We start from the raw sequence: 3279 nt of genomic DNA, 5'->3' as shown, positions 1-3279 counted from the left end.
GGCGAGCCCCCTCCCCCACCCCCTGAAAATCGACTGACCCAAAAGTCGATTCAGTCGACTGAAGTGTAGCTAAATCAGAGCAGCATCGCAAGGAAGAGCAAGAGCGAGAGCAGCAGCGCGAGCAAGAGCAATAGCAAGAGCAGACCAGGCAGGGGACCGAGAGCAAGAGCAGAGCAGCAGCGCGAGCGAGAGCTAAAGCAGCAGCAGCTCCTACTGATGTGGACGTCGCCGCTGAGGGAGTGACGTCATGGAGGAAGCGCCGGCGACGCCGCCGTGGATGGAGTCGCGCCGTGTCGGCTCGGGACCGAGTGCCGGCAGCACCGTGAGATCGAATCAAGAAGAAAATGTGGTGATTAGTGTACAACCTCTTTGGTGGCACCGATTAGGCCGCAGCTTCATCCGAGGAAACGGTGATGATGATGCTCTTCCGGTGGTGCAGGTGAAGACGGTGGTGTGGGAATGGAGGTGGCGCGAAAGACAAGGGGAACGTCGGGGCAGCTCCTTGGAGGTGGAGGACGGGGTGGCCGAACTGGCGGGACGATGAGATCGACGACGGATCCTCATCTGGTACGGTGGATGAGGTTCGTCGAGGTGTTGCTGTGGACGACGTCGTCAGGGAAGAGGCTCCGGCTAGGTGGCGGACGGAGCAGGGTGTGGGATTTCGTCGCGGGTTTTAGCGGCCTCGGTGTATGAATGGGTGGGCGGATGGGATGGCAGTGGGGAACCATGGCTTAGAGACGCGCTTGTCCGAAATGTTGGGTAAGTTACGAAAGTACCCCCACCGATTTGAGGCGGTTCTTTCAGTTCAGGGGTACCACGGGCATTTTGCGTGTCGGGATTTCACAGGAGGTGGGAGTTTTCGCGCGCATTGTAATTTCGGAATAGCAAGGCGCGGGTTGAGATGGAGGGAGTTGTCGAAGCACAACGAGATAAAGATATATCTTAAATATTTCGGGCTAACAAGGCGTGGGTTGAAATTTCCGGACAAGCCTAACGTGTATTGTACCAAATCAATGCGCACTACAAATGTCATTCAAAACTTTGAATTCATGTTATGTTCAATTAAAATATTTCGCTACGTGTATAATGCATGCAACCTACTACTCAAATGAATGTTTTAGTGTGTTCCAAACGTATATACTACCGCTTCAATATGAACTAAATTTGAATTTGTTTCTCTATTTGAATAAGATCTACAGTAATGATTGTTGTGAAGTCAAAGCATTTGAATTTGTTTCTCTATTTTAATAAGATCTACAGTCATCATTATTGTCAAGTTAAACCATCGTTTGTGTATTATCTACACAGCACACCACATGATTAGTCTCGAGTTACATATGAACTATGTGTACTATATGAACTCGAACTAGATTTTTTGAATCCACTTTATTTTGATTTCAAATCACATTACATTTCTAGCTCTAGCTAGATCTTCATAATCTAAACCATGTCTCATATGTATAATGTGTTTATCACATTATGTATGGTGCCCCGCCCCCTACGCCTACATGTATTTAGATGTGAGTTGCAAACACCACACATTACCACAAATTCAAATAAAATGTAGAATGTTTGATATATAGTATTGTTTAGATTGTTCCACATTTAGTTGTAAGCTGCAAGCGCCACACATTATCACAAATTCAAATAAAATGTGAGATTGTTTGATGTATAGTATGGTTTAGATTGTTCGGCATTTAGCTGTGAGTTGCAAACGCCATGCATTATCACATTATGGTATAACATGTGCACATCACGTGTATCACCGCTATATTCATGCATGCAATGTTTAAAACACTATAATCTCCTATTCAAATATATGAATCCGCTTTCATATCAAATTATGATCTTTGTTAGTCTCTTACACCCACACAATCTTCTAACCTTTGTAGCTACCACTAACTTTCTCTCGTGCATGCACACACCCTCCTCGCCCTCCTCCTCCCTCAGCATTCTATCCACCGGGCACATTCATTTTTTTTTCTTTAGGTCGTTCTCCCAGAGTCTCCACAACTCCTTTCCGACACACACCGATCGATAAACCTCTCCAGCGATGCCTGCCTACAACATACACACACACCTTCAATCTCCTCCTTTATGTGTCCTTGCCTCGTGTCTCTCATACGGTCAGACACACGTGTAAACTCTCGCCCCTCTTTTCATCGATCTCACAACCGCACACTCCTCCACCTATCTAGCTAGTAGTTGGGCCTCTCGCACCACCTCCTAGCCCCATTCTCTCTGTCTATCCGTCTGCTGGGCCTTATTTTCCTCTAACAAATGGACGTACACTGACCGATCTCTCGCTATACATATAGCTAGCTAGGTCCTTATAACTCGTTTTTACCCACACTTCAATCGATCTACCTCATTAGTTGTGTCTCTCCCTTCCTCTGACAAACAACAATTGATCTATCGATCTAGTTAGGTTTGCTTACCAAACACATGGTTCCCCTTCATCATCCATGGATGCGTCCCGACAGATCTATCACGCACAGGCACACACAGAAACACATCCCCACTCTTATTGATAACATTGCAGTTCCACCCTCAGTTTGTCTAGTAGGCCTCTCCCACCATCTTCGAGAAGCAACTCCATCACCCATCCAGCATTTTACCCCTCTCCCTCCCTCTCCCTCCCTCTGTCTCTCCTCTCTCTCTCTCTCTATCTCTATCTTTCTCTCTCTTTGTCCCATCATATTTCCCGTCCTTCAGTTATGTATGGATGTCGACCGATCTCCCTCAAGACATAGCTGGGTCTCTCCTTCTCAACACATATACAAGTCGTTCTACCTCTATAGTTAGGCCTCTGCCTACCCCTCCCCCCACCCCCCTCCCCACCACACACACCGATACATCGAGCGCTCTAGTCATGTATCCCTACCACACACAAACTTGACATGTGCCGTCTAACGTTCCGGTAGGCCAGTTGCCCTATATCTTTGACTTGCACACACACACAATTTCGATGCTCTCTTCATTGATCTCGCACCCACCCACTTGATCCTCTCTTCGACTCTATCGATAGCTATGACCCCTCCCTCTCTTCTCGTGGATTACCCGACCCTCTATGTATGATATGGATAGGCCTCCATTTCACACACATTGCATGCAAAATTTTGTTTGAGATGTCATCGACACATATTCCCACTAATAATTCATGAAATCAACCCCCCACCCCACCCCCCACCCCAAAACAAAAACACTCACGAACGCGGTTTGTATCTCTCACACACACACACACGTAGGTGGGGGACGTGCACGAAGAGAAGAGGTGCA

Source organism: Triticum dicoccoides, chromosome 4A (assembly GCF_002162155.2).
Source record: "Triticum dicoccoides isolate Atlit2015 ecotype Zavitan chromosome 4A, WEW_v2.0, whole genome shotgun sequence".
Lineage (NCBI taxonomy): Eukaryota > Viridiplantae > Streptophyta > Magnoliopsida > Poales > Poaceae > Triticum > Triticum dicoccoides.
This window is presented reverse-complemented; position numbering follows the sequence as displayed.